At 39.8% G+C, this 22,065-nt stretch overlaps 1 protein-coding gene across 2 annotated transcripts in view; it reads left to right on the top strand.

Moving 5' to 3' along the window:
- The window catches only part of LOC139464575 (thyrotropin-releasing hormone receptor-like), a 37,080-nt gene that overhangs the window by 1,135 nt on the left and 13,880 nt on the right, over nt 1-22,065 (top strand). Inside the window, exon 1 of one of the 2 annotated variants that reach the window (XM_071246093.1) lies at nt 5,523-5,706. The exons of the other annotated variant lie outside the window; for it this stretch is intronic. The gene's annotated coding sequence lies outside the window, so the exon portion shown is untranslated. Of the gene's footprint in view, nt 1-5,522; nt 5,707-22,065 lie in introns of those variants that run through there. 2 annotated transcript variants of the gene reach the window in all.

The following is a 22,065-nucleotide window of genomic DNA, read 5'->3' as shown; positions in this document are numbered from 1 at the left end:
CAGCTATGCCACTTTAGAAGCTTATAGAATTTCAAAACGTATTAAGTTTTTACATGAAATGATCTTCAACGCGTTTAGTGTGGATTACGGTTTTCTGTCGTGTTACAACACAAAGGACGTGCCTATCGCCAATCGGTAACTCGAGGCAGTAACTCCGAGGAAATTTGACCTGTTGTTGCACAATCGAATCGGTGAGAAGATTGCGTTTTTCCAAAGTAAAGCCATGTGATTAAATCAAGTAAATAACTTGCGTTAGAAGAGAAATCATTCTGAAAGAAGTTCAATTGTAATTTCGTCTTTTTACAATCAGTTCTGCTTTTTTGGTTTGGAACGTAAACATCCGGATCAGTCGCGTAAAGAAGGCCTGACATTGAAGGATTTTGGTTGAACATACTGATTAAAACTTGTCTTTCTACCTAACATAGCCAACAGGGTAATGCTGACGACAGATACAAAAACTAAGCGACGTTAACATTGCGTTAACATTGATGGTACAATAATGTATAATGTCTTCCATAAGAAATGATAATTGCAAACTTGCAGGTTTATAATGAAAAGAATGTTACGATTATTTTGGGTATTAGACGCTATCGATAAATGTCAACAGCGGTAGCATGTGGGTGACTTCACACCTAACACATGTTGCTGTTGAACTGATTGCTTTCTCCAGACCTGGTCTGTTCTTTACGACCTGCCCAACTTCTGACATCTTGGCTCCGTGTACACTTCCTTAATTACTTTGATCGTAAATTGTTCTTTATTGAGGACGCATTACATCTCTCATTGTAATGCACACATAATGCAGATGTCGTCACTGGAACATTATTTGACAAATAAACAGGTTTTCATTGCTCTCAATGATAGTGTAAATCTATGTGGGTGATCGTTTTTTAATTAACTACATTTGCAAACCACAATGCATAGAACAGAATGTTGTATCCTCAAAGGTAATTATGCTGCGTTCATAGTAGGGGACGATTCTGAGGCTCCGCATCAAACATGGAAGAAACATCCCATTGTAATGATTAAAGACGTTTTGAGTGAGAAATAAAGTGCACACATGTGACACCGATGAATAATTACTGTGATGCTTAGAAAGTGACACCGCAAATGTTATTAAAGACGTTACACCAAGTCTTAAATTTTATCTTAAATTTGATTGTTGGACAAAATAACGTTGTTAATTAACTACCATATAAATATATGTGTCAAATACATACTCTATTACGAATGAGAGTACAGAGGCAGAAGGCCGCAGTTAAGTATTCAGTCGGGTGGTGAGTGGCTGTGATTTTTGTTAGGCTGTGTACCATCTAAAACTTTCCTCTGTGCTTGGGTGAGACCATTGTGATCACATCGTTACCGTGACTTTACAATCAATTAACGTCACTAATATCTCAGCTACTGAAGCTGGTTAGCTGTACTTTTTACACACATGAATATATTTTGACTGTTTACAAACCGAAATAGGTGAAAGAATGATTTTGGATGATATAACAGAGTCTCACCGTTGTGGTGATATTCTTTATTTATACTGTGAAAGGATGGACAGTGATTCTGTTGCCATCTTTCGATTTTCAGCTAATGATGTAGTCACATAATGTCGTGTTCCCATATTTGTATTCAGTCATCAATAATATTATAGTTTGTCTGGAAAAGAGTGTTGTAGATGGCTCTCCTTTTATAAAGTTGACCCCAATACCATACTGTAATTATTAATAACAATGCCATGCTACGGATCAATCGAACTAGTGTGATCTTGAGTGTGAAATCTAAGGGTACGGAGTAATTTATGTGATATGTATTGAGAATGTTTTTTCGGTCAAAGTATTAAGGTCTCTTTCAGTTTAATCATTTCTATGATATTTGCATGGATTTGAATAGCATCTTTTGGTGTGAGTGAGTGAGTGAGTGAGTATGGTTTTACGCCGCTTTTAGCAATGTTCCAGCAATATCACGGCGGGGGACACCAGAAATGGGCTTCACACATTGTACCCATGTTGGGAATCGAACCCGAGTCTTCGGCGTGACGAGCCAACGCTTTAACGAGATATTCGGTACATATAAACAATAGAAAAATATTTGTATTTGTAATTAGAATACTGCTATATTATTTGCTGCTAAGAGGCGTTATTGTTCGTGTTTCTGAAAGGAATACTCTATTCTCAAACACAAAGAGACAAAACGAAAGTGGACAAACTCACATTCACAAAGATACGAGTATAGCTGATTTTTGGTTGTCTCTGAATAAATTGCCATAATTACTAAATATTCCGATTCAGTGGTGGGGAATGGGTAAGCTTGTCGCCTAAGGCGCCACAATTCGCTGTAAGAGTCCGTTTGGTGTGCCAGAAACCTATGATGTTCGGTTCGATTCCCGGATTCGCCTGATTATGTTTCTTATGTCTTCACTATACCACTGGTCGTGGGTTTCGCCAAAGTGGTAAACATTTTATAAAATAGACCTCCCACATCAAGTTGACACACACTGATATAACTGCAATACTGTTCAAAGCGACGTTAAATAACACTCACTAAACTCTTTCCGATTCAGACGGATAAGACAGCAAAACACTCAATCACTATGACGGCAACATAGTCTGATGTAACACGTTCATGGATTTGGACTGTTTAGCGATTGATTTTTTTAGCAATTACATACATTAGCTGGGCATTGAGTCTAACGATTTCCACTACGATCCCCAGTCACTGCTGATCTTCAATCACGCGAGTTTGAACATGCTAAAGGGAGGTTGTATTTCCCAGGACAAAAAAAACACTGATGCTTACACATCAGCATAATAGACGTGTGAATTGGTTCCAAATAATTTAGGGGGCGGTGTGGTAGCTTATTGGTTAAAGCGTTTGATGCGCCACACGGGTACAATGTGTGAATCCCATTTCTGGTGTCCCCGGCCGTGATATTGCTGGAATATTGCTAAAACGGGCGTAAAACCATACTCTCCCAAATATACTCTTCAAAGCAACGCCAGATTTGTGTGAGGAAGGAACATACATTTATACGAAGAACTGTACAAGGTACTGAGCCAAAATGTTGTGGAGAGAACACTTGGTGATTGTAGTCTTCTCAGTTATTGGTACATAGAAAAGCCCAAGGTGAAGGTCAGCTACGGTCAATAACGCGTACGTCCCCCGTTGGAATCGATAGCGGCCTGGCATCTCCTGCGCATGGAAGAGGCGAGTATGCGAATCACATCCTGGGGGACGGTAGCCCAATCGGCCTGCAACGCAAAAGCCAGCTGCTGCAACGTCTGGGGTTGTGGTTGGCGTCGGCGTTGCCGTCTATCCAATTCATACCACGGGTGTTTTATCGGGTTCAAATCCGGGCAGGGCTGGAGGGCCAGGGGAGAACATCAACGTTGTTGTTGTGTAGACAGGCTCTTGTGATCCGTGATGTATGCGGTCGAGGGTTGTCCTGGTGGAATACACCGTTGGCTGCAATTGGGAGGACGTGTGGTAGGAGAATTTCGTTGATGTATCGTTGAGCCGCAAGACTGCCCTGGATATGGACCAAAACTGTCCTGCCATGATGAGAGATAGCCACCCACATCATAACGACACCCTCACCAAACCTGTCCACTTCCTGTACGTAGTTTCCGGCGTAACGTTCTTCCCGACGTCTGTAGACCCGTGCTCTTCCATCCCCTCGACGGAGGAGTAAATCTTAATTCATCGCTGAACCAGACATCTCTTCATCGCAGTTGAGGTCATACCCTGTCGTAATGCAGTTGTTGTTGACGATGCTGTCGACTCAATATGACGCGTCGAACAGGACAGCTTGCTCGTAGATCTGCTGCTCTGAAACGGTTTCGTACGGTCTGGTCGGTGATTATGTGCAGTCCGGGTATTTGGGATGCGGTTGACGTGGCTGTGGTAGTCTTTTCACGTAGGTGGCATAGTCGGACGTAGCGATCTTGGGCGGGGACGGTTATTCTTGGTCGTCCCGACCTTGGCCGATCACGTGCTTGCCGTAAAAGGTAACTATGCTTGTCGTAAAAGGCGACTAACGGGATTGGATGGTCAGGCTCGCTGACTTGGTTGATGCATGTCATCGATCCCAATTGTGTGTATCGATGCTTATGATATTAATCACTGGATTGTCTGTTCCAACTCGATTTTTTACAGACCGCCGTCATATAGATGGAATAATGCTAGTGCGGCGTTAAACAACAAACAAACAAATGTGTTGACCCATGCTGTTGAAACCGATCCCACAGCCCCGTGATGGTGCTGGCCTCTACATTGCAAACCTTGGCTTCAGCTAATAGGGATTCACCTGCCTGCATGCGGCCTATGACCTTGTTTCTTTTCACTTCTGTTAATCTTGGCATGTTGTTGAAATGTCACTGTTCGATTGACGCAGATGCCAGGCAATCAAAAACCCTGCACTTTAATACCGTTGATAGTGCTGCTGAACGTGAAGTACGTGCAGCTCCATGGCCTTTTTGTTAATGCACTGGGTGCGTTTCTTTCCGAATCGTACGACGTCGTGTTTTCCGACTAATGGTTTGCATGTCCTTGTTGTGATCATTTTGATCCGGAAAATGTGTTACTGACACTATAACACATTAAACCTCTTCATTTTGCACCCCTTGGTCCGCTAATTTTGTTCTTATTGCCGAAAATATCCGTTTTGCGTGTTTTTTTAAAGAATATACTTACGATGAGGCTAATAGACGCATTCATAATATCCAATTAGTGGTAAAATTTGAGAGAATATACAGTTTACAAATTGCAGCTAATTCATAGCCTCATTAACATTCCTAATTGAAACATGCTGAATGTGTTTTTTGTGATCATGACATTGCCAAGAATATATTGCTTTGATATTTAACATGTAATTCCCATATGCTGTTTGTAAAACACGTGTTGACACGTGCTGATCAAGTCAATTAATATGAGGCCCTGTGCATATTTCCTTCGGAATGGTGTGGGTCCCTTGAGGTGGATTCGGATCCGAGAACAGCCCTATTTATTATTATCTGTGGTTTGTAAACATCTTACCGGTGCTAGTAGGTTTCACAAGAGGGTGAACGCTGAATAATGGCTTTGCTTCGGACTTCCGTCCCAGAATAAGCCCACATGGCGTGATATAACGTAATTACTGTCACAGTCATACGGAACGAAACATCACCAATATAATTAGAATGGTGATTAAAAAATGTTAATGGCATATTATAAGTACAATTAATAGTGGCACATAATGAAATACTATGTTTATAGCTCGCCATTTGATAGATCTGAAAAAAAGAAAAACAATTTCCTCACAGCATAACGAGATCGTTTATATCCACAAACGCCACTGTATCTAATGATGACACCTCCAGTTAATCAGGTGCCTCAGTCTGGATATTGCTCTCTCATGGGAGGCAACTGTTCTTTGTCTAACATCTGCAAAGCATAGCCAGTGTCCTAATGGGTGGAACAGGACAAGCACTGTGCGCATGTGTCTGAAGTATTCGACGCATTAAGAGCCAACGTTGGAAGCATGGCGTCACGAACCAAGATCAATGATAAAGTATAGATGCGAGAGAAGCTGCAGGCTCCCCACAAGGCGAGCGGTTGGCATCAGGTTCCAATAAAGGATCACCGTTCGGAAGTTAGGTTTTCATGCAGCCTGTACAAGACACAAATGATGGATTTGTGGATAACACGCAGGTCCACGTTGACTTACAAAGTTGTCTGGTAAGTGTTGTTTGTTATAGTTTTAAATTTTAAGCAGAAGTTTGGCAGCGTGTTATATCCATTGTTTATGTTTGTTCTAATCACCCATGACGGAAATTGTGACGTGGGTTTATGTGGTAGTGTTAGTTGACTGACAGGTATATCTTTCAGTCAGTATTGTGTGTGGTGGGTAACTGTTAAATTCACAGACTGATTAACTTCTGGACAAATTCAAGTCGATCAAGCTTAATAATTCTATGTTATAAGAATTATCCTTTTCAGTTGTAGATATATAATCATCGTATTTGTACAAAACATAAATGTCAATGCAAGAGAATAACCAGTCTGGCTTAAAGGATAAATTAGCTGTGAAAATTATCTGAATGGACAACTGAAAGTACCATCAAGCTATGTCCGACCTCTTTACGATATGTAGTTTAGCTGAAAATCTCCTCAATATTAATAATTGATCGAAGTTAATTAAAATGCGTTGGCTACACAATATTTCAAACTTTGCACTGTAAACAAGCAAATAATTAGTAAGCGTCTACCTGCTTTTGATTATTTTAAAGAATGTTGTTTCACGTCACGGTCAGCAATATTAAAGCTGCACGTTAGCACTTATTTAATCTCGCCTGGACAAGGCAAACCAGTGGCTGACAAATGAGCTGCGATCTAGGCCCCCAGTGTAAATTATGAGGGGACGTCTCAATCAGCCAAGTAACACATTACGCATGTTGCTATCTGATACTTATTAGCTTACATGTATATTACAATTAGGGGACATTCTGGGTAAAGATTGTTGTGTTGGGTGTTGCTGTAACTGAAGTCTGATATATGGGTGTAATAATTGAAATCAACAAGGGGAGGAGGTAGTATGTGACACATACGGGATAAATACACGCTAGAATCTTACAAGACTGTACCCTGAGCTGATTGGAAGATTCCGATGTCACATTCTATTGGCTGACAATGGCTACCGCCCGGTTGAATATGTTTATCAAATATCGTCTCGAAAGTACACAGTCTGCAAAAGCATGCCTTTTGGAGCGACAGTACCCTTTTTTTCCCGACCAGGTAATATCTCAAGTTCTCTATCCTATTAAGAAAACGCCTAAGTGCATGTGCATGGCACATACTAGTACGTAGAAGACCAATGGTTGGTGTGGTGGCGGCGTGGGTTGGTGGGGGATGGGTGAGTAAGTGGGTGAGTGAGTTAAATTCACATCGACAGTATTTCAGCCATATGGTGACTACTGAAAGTTCAACATTAATTGTATATAACTCTAAGTCTCTATTAAACGAAGAAGAAACGAAGAACAACCAGACGATCACAAATGTGTATTTAGCAATTTAGTATTTATGCAAAAAGATATCACTATACATCCAAATACATTATAAAAACTAACGATTGCCTACACCAAAAGGTTGTCAGCCACCGTGACGACTTACAGTACCTCTGCTACCTGCATAGTACTCAAACAGGATATATACCAGCCCTTTAGTTGCTGACAGTAGGAAGAAAGTTCGGCCAGATATTAAATTTTATACATTTATACCAGTTAACAACCCACAGAACACTCTTGCAACAATATTCCAGCAATATCACGGCGGGGGACACCAGAAATGGGCTTCACACATTTTACCCATGTCGGGATTCGAACCTCGGTCTTCGGCGTGACGAGCGAACGCTTTAACCACCAGGCTACCCGACCGCCCCTTCAGAGTGTTTAAAGATAAGACAATGCGTTTTATGCAAACTTCATATGGCACATGATATGAAAGCATCTCCTATATTGAATGAACGAAGCTTGCAATATAACATACTTGCAATCTGAATGTTCGCAACGATAAGACGTATTAGGAACAAAGGGTTTTAGTTAACAGTTGAAGCTGTCCGGAGTACTGTATCTCAGCATAAAGTCAACAGATTTGCGTTATTATGAACGTTGTATACACCCGCTTTTATTACTTGCCCGCGAAGAAATCACCCGTTTAATAAACATACAGCTGTATTACAGATAGTGTAATTATACCAAAACGCATGCTTATGTTCTCTCGGAACACGTTTCACGAACAAATATTGAAAGCTCCCAACCTCCCTTGGCTTATTCAACGACATTGCGTGTGGAGTTGATAGATCACTGAGAGGAGCTTATGCTCACTCGATGACCCCAGCAGCCTTGTTGCTAGGCTGACGTCATATGGCATTGTTTCGCCGATGGATCTTGCGACAAAATTCCACAAATTACGTCATCGGGTATTGTGACGTTATTGTAAACTTTGAGGTGCAAGGCCCGTTCCTCAAGACGATCGTACTGTAGCGCAACGACAGTCGTTAGTCTAAGTTAAAGTATGTGAGTTGCGATATATAGTCTTAGGCCTACGATAACTTTGTGAATTCTAAAGGTGGACCGTTGTATGCTATTAAATTCATACGTTTCAACTTTTGACGTGTTTGAAGTATTATTCCGTTAAACTCAATTGGACTATGTCGTGGATCGTGTAGGTGTCAGCCTATTCATACTCAACAGTATAATTCAAAAAACGTTATAAATGGCAAGTAATGAATAAAATACTAAACTCGCTCCCTTGTAAAACCAATTTTATGAAACTCGTGAATAGTTGTGGTATCTGACGAGCGAAACTATTCACGGGTTTCATAAAATTGGTATTACACGGGAGCGAGTTTAGTATTCTATATGTGTGGAAGTGTCTTAACCGCTACCGTCAAAAAGGAGTGAATTCCTGATTAAGGGGGTTCAGATTAACAAGGTGTCACTCTATAGTGTTTGGTCCTCTAGGATGGAGACATACACAACCTCTGGCTGGGAGCCGTATCGTTACATATCTGAAACGACGTAGCGTGCAAAGGGCCCTTTTGGGCTACGGAATATGGATTATTTAAGAATTGAGGAAAACGTACACAGATCATTATAAGTTATGAGATCTGCCCATATGGATGACAGTTCATTTCAAAGTCAACATGTAGGAGACTAATAACCAAAAAAAATGTACAGGTAAGCACAGAAAATGTTAAAATGTCTGTGAAGCGTTTTTAAAATATTTGAACATGAGCAAGTTCTTGACAAACACTTCTTGACACGCATTTTCGTAGGAGATGTAGATCACAGTACAAACGTGTGGTTATAAATTCATCTTGGGTCACTGACTTGATTTTAGTTAGATTTTCTCGAGAAAAAAGTATTATAATATATATTTGAACATTACACTTGTAACAAAACATGTAGGAATAGAAAAGTTAGTCCAGCCATGTGTGCTTTTAAATTTGACATTATATTCCAGTGAACCGAAACGGGCCCTTACTCTACCTCGTCCCTTTAAATGCCAATGACGAATACTATATACACAACATTAAGGAGAGATGCTGTCATGACCTCAACTGATATCTGTATCTAGTACATGTACGTAGGACAAGATAGACACAATTTTTATGGATAACAACTTCTTTAATACTGTAGTATTAAAGAAGTTGTTATCCAAGTTGTTATCCATAAAAAAAATTGTGTCTATCTTGTCATCCGCCAACTTCTAAGTAATGCCTATCAAACAAGTTACATGTACGTATATGTCTGATCTGATCTGGGCGATGTGAAGCAAATTCAAACATTCGGACTTAAACGACGAGCCGCGGACCCACAGATTCAATTATTAGGAAACAAGAAGACGCCAATAATCTGTTTAGAAATTAATTATAGAACTTAAGCATGCTCTTAACTTATTTTCAGGTTGATTTCTCTAGTTTATGGGGATTGGCGTTTTGCATCATATGGTCGATAAACTTCAAGAACAAGCATTTAATGAGCAGTTGTGAACGGGCTAATCACGATAAAACACGGTTCGTGACATTTGAAAAATGTAACGCAATTACGCCAAGCTGACCTCATTATTTAACTTGGCGACGAAAATACGGCCATCTTGAGTATTGATATTTTCAAAACTGCGTCATTTTGAAGACAAATCGGCTTATTTCACAGTCCAATGATGCCGAAGACACGAAACTTTCAGTTATTTTATGTTTGCAGGTGAATTTTTATATCCCTTTGATACTCTATTATTGTAATCTATTATTGTGCATATAGTTTAAAGTTAATCTGATGTTGTCTTGCGATATTCTGTGGGAGGCGTTGTGAAGATCACATTTGTCAAACCTTCAATCTCCACTACATTTAGGAGGTGTGATCATGTCTGTAAATTGTATTTCAGGAAATTCATAAATTTATTATGGGTTAAAAGAAAAATCTTTGATGGAAAAAACACAAAAACGCTCCATGAGTGCATGTTTATCCCACACCTTTCTACGTTCATTAATAATACATGGTGGAACATTTGACAATATTCATAGTTAATCCTCTGGAAAAAAATACAACACCGTACTACTTGATATGATGTGTGACCAATTATTGTCCACCGCCATCATATAGCTGGAATATTGCTGAGTGCAGCGTTAAAAAATACAAAAAATACTGTCAAACAGAAATCTTACACTGGCAGCAGCCATCAAGTGTTGCTGTTGTTCGAAGGCAACCATTCATACCAATAAATCCATCAATCTGGGGCGCAACCTAGGTCCGCTTGCACAAAGCGACCTTAGCGCTAAGACTATCGTAAGCCTATGTTAAAGTATGGGAGTATTTACGATCATGTCAGCTCTAAGATCGCTTTGTGCAAGTGGGCCCAGGTCCTCGTGTAGCGGATGCTTCGGGCGGAAAAAAAACATCTAGGGAGAAGTGACAGTAAATCATTTGGTGTGTGTTGTGCCTCGATCAGTTTCTTTTCCAACCATTTCGGATTTGACTTTGTGTCAAAAACAGGTATCACTGCCTCACCCTCCATCCATCTTTGGAAATGCAGTCCAAGCAGTAAGTCTAGATCTTCAGGTCAGCATTAAATTTACACACTTTTGAATGAAATGATGTCTCTTCATCTTCATATTCGAGAGCCAATATCTGAGACCCTTTGTCACCACCTAAGTAAATTTAACGTTTCTTTGCAATGTCACAGCTATGTAATGGAGGTTTGTAAATGATATATAAGTGAATGATATTATGATAACACCCCCATGCCGTAGGGGTGACGATGAAACGTTATTAACCAAATCAACATGCCTGATTATACGAACCGTCAAGTTTTACACGACAAGCATGGATTTGTTAGGGATATGTTCTCACCCAGGGGACTTACATTACGTTAACAGTGACATCTTTATTCTTCAGGTGCAAATTAGGAACGTGTGGCCATTATTATTTACGGACGGATACATTTGAACGTGGCTGGCCGCAATATCCGCTCTCTACCTGTGTTATGTATTCATCCGTACTAGCGTTACACAACTGCTGTGATATTCATGCAACGAACTGTCAAACCGAAATCGGGTCTCCCACTTTACAATTTGCCACACAATCAAGCATGAAAGAACATCATCTAAAATTGTAAATTGCTGCACAAGTAACCACACGGAATTGTCATTTTTCCCAACTATTGATGGATGAAACCGTTTGTTGTTTCGCATGCGTGACATGGGTAAAGATAATGTTACTTTCAATTACGTAAAACGCTTTGAACGAGTCGAAATCATTGTGTTAAATGTGTTATTGAACATTTCAGAATTCATATGCTAGTTTGCACAAAGTTACGTCTTTATAAAATATGAGATCAATAAAGTGCACCAAATGATGGATGGGTGTCCATTTTTGATTAGTCAGATAATGTTCCATAATGAATATTTTATATTATTAACGATCAGTCTACAAAATGGTTAATAATACACATGGAAGGGCGTCCTTGAGAATATACCCAATCATATTGCAACCATTTATTTAAATGAATACATTTAAAAGGCAATCTGGAAACCCTGATGCAAGACGTTTTGTGAGTGGGTGAGCGAGTATGGTTTTACGCCACTATCAGCAACACTCCAGGAATATCACGGTGAAAACACCGCCTTTTTGAACAGTAAGCTACCGCATGCAACGGAAGAATCTAATTCCATTGATAGGGGACTTAGGTTGAGTGTGAACCATCTACGCGGGGGCACGGGTGGCCCAGTCGTCTAAGGCGCCGCGATTCGCTGTGCGAGTCGCGTCCCTTGGGCACGCCAGAAACCTATGATTGTGGGTTCGAATCCCTGTTCTCCACAATTATGTTTCTAGGTTTGTCAGCAACATACCCGTGCTCGTGGGTTTTACCGAAGTGGTAAACGTCTGAGACCTGCATCACTTCGGGCTTTACTCCCACATTAAGATGACACGCCGTGATCATGATATAACTGGAATACTGTTAAAAGCGGCGTTAAACCCAACTCACTCACTAACAATCTACGCGCATTCTTCAGAGTGCAGCGTCGACTCGACACGCACTGTTGCTGTTTGAATTAACTGTAAAAGGATTAGCTGTCTTTGACTGCTTAGAAATTAGAAAGTATTCATGGATTTGTTTGTCCTACAGAAAAAGCCTTCGGAGTAAATGTTATATTCTACATTGGGAAATACCTGAGGTAGTGTATAACGTTATGAAGTACACCAGTAAAGCTTCTAATATTATCTACTGCATGGATCATGAAGATCTGCGGGATAAACTATCAGGTCGTAGTGTATGTTACGTTTCTTAAGTGGTACCTCACTGCAAAACGCCCGAAACGTTTCCAGAGAATGTATGTCGTTACAAATTATATGCGCCCCTTGGTGTGTTCTGATAAATCCCCTCAATTTTCGGATTTATGAAGAGGTTATGCTCTATCATTAATTATAGCAAATTACGCACTGGAAGAGGGTGCTTGTAATACGAAAGCCGAAATGATCAGTTGTGCTCTCATAAAATAGCACATTAACAACAGGGATAGTATTATCTTGGTATAGATTAATAAGGCCTACACGTTTACATCGATTCAGTGATGGAGATTGCCCACAGACATCCCTACATCATGAACTAAGCGGTCTTTGTCCGTCGTTAAAAAGAAACAGAGATGCAAGATGTAGTGGTCAATATGCAACTAAGTCACAAATGAGAACATAACCGAAAGGTGTCCATTTCGGTAGATAAGTGCGAAAAGGGTGTTTATTGAGGTGTAAACAGAAAAAAAAAACATTGAAAATTATCAGAACCCTTGTGAAACGTGTAACTACAGAAGACCTACAAAAGTATTAATATAACAATGGTATTTGTGGCCTAAAGCCCTATGAGAAATTTCAAAGAGGTACGAAGGGCGGATAATCATTTATGATTATCTTTGATGGACTGCATTGCCAGTTGTCGCTAATTATGTTTTAAAGGAAAAAAACCCTCCGAGGTCTACACGCTGCTGGTCGGATTACCCAGAACTCACTGGTGTAGAAGGCCCCCTCCTGGTTATGAAAAAGTCCTCCACAGCCGAAATGATTTCATCATCATTTGCATAATGCTAGTCAGATATTTATTTCCTCAGTTTTGGGATGATGATGCTCAGATCTGACAGTGCCAAATCTGAAGAATTCTGACGATGTTCAATCAGATCAATTAGACGAGTGCACAGGTTCATGGTACTGGTGGAATAACACACCTTTTGAGACATGTCAGTGACATTTAACCTTCAAATTCCCTCGTTGATGCCTAAGAAGATAAGGATAATATTGGCCATTAATGGATTGTCCTATCAGGATGTAGTCCACCTGTAGAACACCGAAGCCATTACCTTGCACGCTGATAGAACATATTTTGTCTTCTTCGGAGCAGGAGACGTCAGATATTTCCACTGCTTTGACTGTTGTTTAGTTTCTGACTGATTGAGCAAGACTCATCCATGGTTACAAACCGGTCATCTAAATCAGCTGGGTCTGCTTCAAAGCCACATACATTCTCGAGATATGATGGACCTGGAGTTATTCTGATCAGGAGTCAGAATCCTTTGAACACAGGGTGCTGAAACCCTTGTCATGGTCATATAATTCGCCAGAATGGCCTTAACTCTCTCATTGGAGAATCCTACTATATTGGCCATGTGACGTTTGGTGAGTCCCTGATTATCCATAATCATAACATGTATTTTATCAACAATTTCCTTAGTTGTGGCAGTTGAAGATCTTCCTGATCTTGGATCATCTACGATGCTCTCTCTTCCCCTCTTGACCTCCGCTGTCCATTTCCTGGCAAAGGACGGGGCATCATCCCATAAAGTTGACACCATGTCTGCATGGAGTTAGCCCTTTGAGTTAGAGATATTTCATGACAGCGTGGTAGCCAATTTTGTCAATCGTGCGTCAACAGAGAATACCTAGTCGCTTTGATGCCTACAGAAATATGTGTCTTGGTTGTGTAGTTTGTTTAAACATGCATGTAAAATATTGTGCTTAATACCTACACATAATCAAGTTTAATAACAGTTCTTTCAATTTTCAATCCCATCAAACAAACTGTTTTTGCCGATCAGTGTACATCACAGAGGATTTCAGGACGCATTCCACGTTCAGACTTCCCTATAAAAGTATTTTGATAAATTTATATCTCTTACGGTGAAGTGTCTTAAATAGCTGTTGGTGATACGAACTCAGTTTGTGTAGTGTACATTGTGCTTCCAGTGGATTTAGTTCATGTTTTACTTTTCGTGCAAAGCGTTTTACAGAAAAAAACAACCCAAAAAGGCGAAGGGATTAAACGTTATTTGCCAATCTTTAGCATTTGTTAAAACTTTCCCAAAGCATCAAGAACTGTTTTGAACAGTTTTGAAATGGCATTTTATCTTTATTTGTGGAATCATTTTTCAACTTGGCAGGTGATATCTATGACGATTATACTCACATTATATATCACTAGTTCCTTAACTGACAAGAAGGAATACAACACTAAGTAACATAAATTGCTGATATGAAATACTGGTTGTATTTGCAGATCAGTTGTCATACTTGACAGCCTTCTACTAAGATTTATCGACGCGCTATAAATGCGCGTTGAATCATCAACGCACAGGTTGACACATAGCCAATCTTTTATGATCCCAAAACCAATATCCAAATTTAGATTTCAATTTCACGATTACGTCCCCATGCTCACTAAGTGATTACATTTCACAACTTTATTGTGAGTGAGTGAGCGTGGTCAAACACTGCATCGGACATCCATTTTCGTTACATCAGAGAGTCTCGGCTGTCTCTGTGAGGAAGTTAACGAACACTTGTATTGTGCTCACCCACTTAAGGATCATATTTGTAGGAGGCGAATCTGGGAATCGAACCCCAAATCAGTGTTTAGATGAGCAGCCACTAGTGTCCCTTCACCACTTCATGTAAAAGCATTGATATCTTGCAATCAGACTAAAGACGCCAAAATGTCTCCTTGGTGCGGGGGCTAGAATTTAGAATTTAACAATAGATTGCCCTCGGGTAATACACAAAAAAATAATTGTCCACTGGAGATCTCTTCGCTCCACACCCCCCCCCCCCCCCCTTCGATAAATAGGAATAAAGAAAAAGATATGGGATATTGTGTTCGGTTCCTCCTTCCTGAGAAAACTTTTGTCTGGCTTGAAGCAGTGTCCAAAAAAAGATAAATGTCAGCACCACAAGGCGAGTTGGTATAAGATCACTACAACAATAGAAGGGCAAAGCTCATGCTGTCGGGGAACACACAGATGTTTTCTGGTTCTGGACTTACAAATATTCAATATTTCGCGAGAAGTGCTTTGTTTATACTCAGATAAAACATGCGACACAAGTTAACCCCTTCTTGTCGGGTCCAAGCCTATGTGTGGTGTAATTACATCTTGAAGGATGTTTCCATGGGTTAAGACGCATAACGAGCAAGTGTTTAATGTTAAGGGACGCATTACATACGTAAATAATGTCAGATCGGTGCAATAGCCTTGTGGTTTAAGCGTTCGCTCGTCACGCCGAAGACCCGGGTTCTATTCTCCACATGGTTAAAATGTGTAAAACCCATTGGTGGTGTCCCCGGCCGTAATGTTGCTGGAATATTGCTAAACGTGGTGTAAAACCATACACGCTCACTTACTATTACGCTTTTCCGGAAACTTTCTAGACGCTAACCAAGATCGTTGAGTATTACCTTTAAGTGATTTACGCGTTACTGAAAATACTTAAAATATCGGCTTTTGTGTTCACTGTTTAACTCGAACTGCCACATATGGGGGTCCTTTACATTTATCGCCAACATGAAGAGGCGCAGTTGAGAATCAGACAAATCAAACGTGAATACCAACTTGCAGCTGTGATGTCGGCGCGCAGCGTCTCCTCAATCTTCAGATGTAAATTTTGTTTTACTTTTTTCACATGAACGGTCATGTTCGAACAACAATATGTTTTCTGGCAGATCACAGTACCTACAAGTGATTGACATTATCGCAAAATGTATGCCAATTTGATATGATACAATATGATGCAATTTTAATGAATATAAGTGTATTGTGTTAAATTATTCGTCATCCCACAATGTAGTTTTGGGTGTCCTGAAAATATTTGTGTTTTGCTTTGTTTGCTGCTTAACCCCACTGTCCTGAATAATCCAACTATATGATCTCGCGATCAGCTCCTAAATACTCGATTCGTTAGGGTACGATGACCTGATAAAATATTGGTTACCTAGCCTGGGCAGTCACATTTGTCACATCTCCCCTTCCGAACTAGGGGACATAGTTACATCGGGAATCCCCAAGTGAAAATATGGATCATTGCATATGTGAGTGAGTGGTTTAAACTTAAACGCCGCATCAGCAATATTTCAGCCACATTGCGACCATTGCATATGTACACATGAATATCATTTCGTTTACGGATATTATTTAGAAGATTATATTAACCATCTCACGGTTTGGCCCTCTACGGCCCCATTGGAACCAGTTTACTATTTATTACGACACTTTCCCCGGAAAAGCATTGGTTATGTCCCATCGAGATGGTTGAAATGAAGATTTATGGCAATAATTTGTGACCTGTTGTATCTGTGGGTAATGTCTCGTTCATTTATTCTGTCATACGTGAAGAAAGCCTTCTTCGAATTTTGCTCAGATCTGTAGTTTATAGATTTTTAGAAAGTCGATAATGGGACATTACACCAACGAAATAGCCTGCACTGTAAATGATAAAATATATATTTGAAGGGCTCATCACCAATATAATGCTCAAACAGGAATATAATACTATTGATTAAAATGTCCCTTTGTAATAACATTCGGCTCGGATAATGCGCGTCTATACACATGACGGTAGGTTATCGATGGCGCAACTGTTTAATTAAAAAATATAAACAATATCTACAAACACACTCCAGGAAATAATCTCATTATAACATGGTGTTGATTTCATAATGCTATTAGATCCGTCATGGTAATTCGGTAACGGAAATACGTCTTGAATGAAAAAATAATTGACTATAGGTATGAACAATGTAACCTTTAATGCCAATTTTAATAATGTTGAAGACTCGGGAAACGCATATGAAACAGTATGATAATAAGTGGCTATACATGATCACAACTGCATCAAATCAATCCTTATTTAAATGCTTATGTGTCCTCTGTGTTAAAGACCGAAACGGTTGACTGTTAAATGTTGTGGTTGAAACAAGAAGAGCTTCAAGCATCAAAGACCGGAAAGAAAACCATAGATGCTCAGCCACAGTGAAAGTACGTAACGCAATTTGAGTTAGTCCCTCGCTTTCTTGCAGGGAACTTTAGGTTTGGATGCACAGAAATGATCTATCTTTCACAAAAATCCCTTTCAAAGAAATATTAAATGATGGGTGACAAGGAGAACGAAGGCAACTTATGTCCCGGTTGAGCCCTTTGTTTTAGATAATAATTTGTTTCCTGAATATAATATTGGTTTTATTAATAAATATTCTGGATAATTATAACTAGATACATTTAGATTAGATGATCGATTGGATTGTGTAAATGAAGACTGATATGATAGTATTTAGAATCCGATAATGAATTAGCTTATCAACACACTGTCCATACTGATTGCTAATCACTTAATCGCTTTTAAATGTCGATCCTGTATATTTGTATGTGAAATCATTAATCATTACATCTTTTTGATGTTATACCAACTGATATGTTTGATTCCATTTCAATATTGTTCGTAATCAACCAACATCAATACCCTGTTCAGAGTTCGCGATAAGTAAATACAATTAATTTGTTTCCTTGAATTCCTTTGAGTTTCTATGCGATTAATGAGAGTTCAGCACAACGAACGCCCAAAGTACTAATGCCCCTGTGTTTACTCTTGGAATACACTGACCTGTTTGTGTAATCAGCGATAGAGATTAGTTACACTATTCATATAAGTTCGGGGGGTATCCTTGTGGTTAAAGCGTTCGCTCGTCACGCCGAAAACTCGGGTTCGATTCCCGACATTGGTACAATGTGTGAAGCCCATTTCTGGTGTCCCCCGCCGTGATATTGCTGGAATATTTCTTAAAGCGGCGTAAAATCATACTCACTCATTCACTCATATAAGTTTGTTGTTTAACGCCGCACTCAGCACTATTCCAGCTACATAGTGTATATGACGGTGGTCTGGACAAGATAATCCAGTGATTGACATCGATGACATGCATCAACCAAGTAAGCTAGCTTGACCACCCGATCCCGTTAATCGCCTGTTACAGCAAGCATGGGTTGCTGAAGACCTATTCTAACCCGGATCTTCGTGTAAGTGATAAGGGTGTACATAAAAGCGACAAAACTGTTTACATGGTCACAAGAAATATCTGCGTAGAGTTCATGTACATTAGCATTCAATTATGAATCACTGTCAAACAGCGATGATACCAGGTGGTCGTGAAAAGGTGACAGGTTCCTGTCCTATCTACAACCTTTCGGGCTTTCCCTCGCGCGTCAAGATGACTTACATGTACTTGATATAACTGCAGTCCTATTCAAAGAAGTGATTAACCCAATTCACACACTAGCTCGTTCCTTTAAATTGCCACTACACACGAGTTTCTTGGGGAAACATCAAAGATCTAATTGTGATGGAATACATCAGCAACGTCAATCAGCCGATTTGTATGCTTTACTTCGTTCCTTGATACCTTTGATACGCACATAGGCAACCACAAAGGATCCATTCATGCATCCTAATTAATACAGACTGGTATGTTAATGAGACAAAGGGATTAGTTATCTTTAACCCTTACACAATCACATTAAAATACACATTTAGGTAAGTGATCAGCTGCCACCAGGGTGTCATTGGCATTATTATTATTATTATTATTATTATTATTCTCGCTTTCCGCTGATAGGCACATGTACATGTACATGTGTGTACATTCATTGAAGTTACATATATATATTTTAAAATTTGGCAATGAAACCCAACCGAACACAATTATAAGCTTCGTCATTGCATTCACAACTGAAGGATGCGTCTGCAAGATCTGTTTCCTGGACAAAATGCATTTACGCACGTGTATATACATGTGTTAATGTAGTTAGAATGGTGTAAGGTCTGTGTTAATGTAGTTAGAATGGTGTAAGGTATGTGCTAATGTAGTTAGAATGGTATAAGGTCTGTGTTAATGTAGTTACAATGGTGTAAGGTGTGCGGTAATGTAGTTAGAATGATGTAAGGTCTGTGTTATTGTAGTTAGAATGGTATGAGGTCTGTGTGAATGTAGTTAGAATGGTGTAAGGTATGTGTTATTGTAGTTAGAATGGTGTAAGGTCTGTGTTTATGTAGTTAGAATGATGTAAGGTCTGTGTTAATGTAGTTAAAATGGTGTAAGGTATGTGTTAATGTGGTTAAATGGTGTAACGTCTGTGTTAATGTAGTTAAAATGGTGTAAGGTCTGTGTTAATGTAGTTACAATGGTGTAAGGTCTGTGTTAATGTAGTTAAACTGGTGTAAGGTCTGTGTTAATGTAGTTAGAATGGTGTAAGGTCTGTGTTAATGTAGTTAGAATGGTGTAAGGTCTGTGTTGATGTAGTTAGAATGGTGTAAGGTCTATGTTAATGTAGTTAGAATGGTTACTATGGTCCATAAAAAGCGAATGAGAGAATGTAGAACATTGTTTGAGTATTTCATTGCAAGTGTATTTGGTCTGTTGAGGACGTTTGTATGTTAGTGACAGCCAGTTGAACGTGATAGGGGTCCAAATGGACACAGAAATGGAAAAAAAGGAGGACCGATCTGTCATCAAGTTTTTGACTTTAAGCAAAGCAATTCATGACCGCATGTCACAGGTGTATGGGGATGAGTGTCCCTAGCTATTCCACTGTAAAACGTTGGGCAGTTATGTTTAAGGCTGGGAGAATAAGCCTTGATGATGACCCTAGGTCTGGACGTCCCTCAACTTACATCAATGAAGATTAAATCAAGGAGACAGAAACACTGATACACGTAGAAAGACGTATTGCATTTGCTGAACTTGAGGAAGACACAGGTCTAAGCCACGGATCCATTTAAAACTATTATTCCCGAACATTTACAGATGTATACGATATCTGCTCGTTTGGTACCAAAGTTTCTAAATTCTGATCTTAAGGAAAACTGACATTGCCACAGAAAATCTAGATCTCACTGAGGAAGATTTCGTCAAATTCAAAAAGAGATTAGTAATGGCTGATGAAACATAGGTCTATCACTATGATCCCGAGTCGAAACGTCAATCCATGATAGAAATTTAAAGACACCATTCCACTTCTCCGGCACCAAAGAAATTCAAAAGACGATTACCGGTGCCTACTATGCTGGTTTGCTTCGTCGCCTAAGAGATTCTATCAAAGAAATGCGGAGAGGAATGCTGACTACATCATGACAATGCCTCTTCTCACACCTAACGACTTGCAAAGGATACTGTGCGACCATGTGGGTTCGAAGAGCCTCCTCATCCTCATTACTCGCCAGACCTGGCACCAAGTGATTTCCACCTGTTTCCTAAACTGAAAGAACACCTTCGTGGAAAGCACTATGACGACTCCGATAACCTCAAAGATGCCGGGAATGGGTGTTTTAAGACAAGACATATGGTTCGAACCATGTATCTTCGACGCAGTTTCCAGATAGCAAGTCTTACAGGCCATACCATTCCTGGCCAAATTATAACGGCAGAACATCCTGCAAGATCCCCTGATCTGTCACCAATCAAACATGTCTAAGATAAATTGGAACGACTCTGGCTTATCCTTCTTCAGATATGGAATGGCGTTCCAATGCCTTTCTTTAACGTCGGGGAATTGCCTTGCAAGTTTTAAGGGACTTACCTTGATGCGCACGAAAGATCCAGTGCAACATTGTTCAAATTCTACAACCTCCATCCACTTACAAATGTTGGGCTTTCGGGTAGCCTATAGTGGTTAAAGCGCTCGCCCGACACGCCGAAGACCCGGGTTCGACTCACAACATGGGTACTATGTGTGAAGCCCATTTCTGTTGTCCACAGCCGTGATGTTGCTGAAATAATAGGGAGACATATTCACTCACTCACTCATGGTTCATTGAAGTATGAATCGAAAAAGATATAAAGTCAATCTTCAAATAACTTTTGCCGATGTGTATATGGTCTGCTCTCAACAGTCATTGCTTTACACTGACATGTCATTAGTCGAGTATATGATTGTGTGAATATAGACACTGAAGTACAGACCACCTGTGGCATATTAGGAAGCAGGAAGGACAATATACTAACTATACTTCCGACCGACATTCTGTAACTGATATACTGCCTGTAATGCCTACTGGCCAAGTCACCGATCACATTTTATGCCTGTTCAATCCGGAATCATTAAATAAGGATCACACAAGTTGATGGACATATTGGTATTCTGGGTAAAATACATATTACCCATCACACAGAGTGGCCCTGCGCGAAACAATTGGAAGCATTACACCATTTATTACATGACACCTTCCCGGAAAACCATTGGTTATGTCCCCTCGAGAGGGTAGAAAATTAAGATGTATGGCAGTAATTTGTGACCTGTTGTGATTGTGGGTCTTGTCTCATTCATTTATTGTGTCGTGCGTGAAGTTAATGAATTTTAGAAGGTCGATAATAGGACATTACACCAACGAAATAGGCTGCACTGTAAATGATAAAATGTATCTTTTAAGGACTCATGATTAATAGAATGCTCAAACAGGAACAAAACACGACAACTCCTCGCCAAGACATGTATATGTCGTGATATGGAGTTATTTTGGAAACGAAAGATTATTACAACGTTGTTTGGGGATTTTTTTGTCAAATCGGAGCTGTGGTACTTAAGATAAGGCTTCTGTTGTTAGAATGCAAAATAATGCAAGAGAACGGCTTAAGAACATTTTCTCATCAATGGTAAATCCTGGGCCACCGTCCGGCTCCACTCTGAAACAAGGCGTGGTCCCTACGTCGTTGGATATTTGTACCTCTGTTTACCCA

The sequence above is a fragment of the Haliotis cracherodii genome, unplaced genomic scaffold, assembly GCF_022045235.1.
Source record: "Haliotis cracherodii isolate W230 unplaced genomic scaffold, xgHalCrac1.p SCAF_17, whole genome shotgun sequence".
Lineage (NCBI taxonomy): Eukaryota > Metazoa > Mollusca > Gastropoda > Lepetellida > Haliotidae > Haliotis > Haliotis cracherodii.
Note: the sequence above shows the minus strand (reverse complement) of the source record. Positions and strands in the feature narration are given on the sequence as shown.